The sequence below is a fragment of the Oratosquilla oratoria genome, chromosome 40, assembly GCF_046742065.1.
Source record: "Oratosquilla oratoria isolate Oo_2021 chromosome 40, ASM4674206v1, whole genome shotgun sequence".
Taxonomy (NCBI): domain Eukaryota; kingdom Metazoa; phylum Arthropoda; class Malacostraca; order Stomatopoda; family Squillidae; genus Oratosquilla; species Oratosquilla oratoria.
In genome coordinates, this window is record NC_134816.1 from 15,070,460 (window position 1) to 15,071,276 (window position 817).

Below are 817 nucleotides of genomic sequence, written 5' to 3' on the forward strand. Positions count from 1 at the left end.
GACACATGGGAAGACAAGCTGTATTAAACCAATTGAGACAAAAATAATGGGTGATTAAAGGTAATTCAGCTGTAAGGAAAGTATTAGCATATGTATTATTTGTAGGTGTTTGAAGAGTCCAGTAATCAGCTAAGAGATGGCATCTTTGCCTGTAGAAAGAGCAAATGTAAATCATAAACCATTTTTCGTAACTAGACTAGATTTTTTTTTCTCTTTTAAGAGAGCACGCTCTCAGATCAAAAGGTGTGAACTATAATTCACATGTCTATCCATCAGAGCTATATATCTTGAAGCTTTACATGATTCAACAGCTGAAAGTTATATATGCGTTTATCAGATTTGTGTCAAGACGAGGTCTTTCACCCCCATCACTTTCATTTCCCGTCTCTCCGTAATTATTGATTTAATTCTATTTACTTTTTCCTTATATGGTATTATATTTCTTCTTTAAATTTGTCTTCACTTAAGTATGTCTTTCACCAGAACTTCTTTAGAAAGTAAGTATTCCCTTGCTCAATAAGTAATGAGAAAATGTCTGGCAAGACATTAAATATGATTTGATCAAAATACTACTTCATGGTGAAGGACACATACATATATTCTATAAAATGACTAACTAGCAACATTCTATATCTGTAGGTCTGAGTGCAGCGGTAAACGTGGTGGAACCAGTCTGATTCGGTTTACCGATCTATGAACACTTCTCAAGATGCAGTGGAACATGGAGCAACGTTACAAGAAGCTTATGGAATGTTAAAGGAGGCCTATGGGGATGAACAGATGAGCCAAATAAGTTTCTATTGGTAGTTTAACAGAT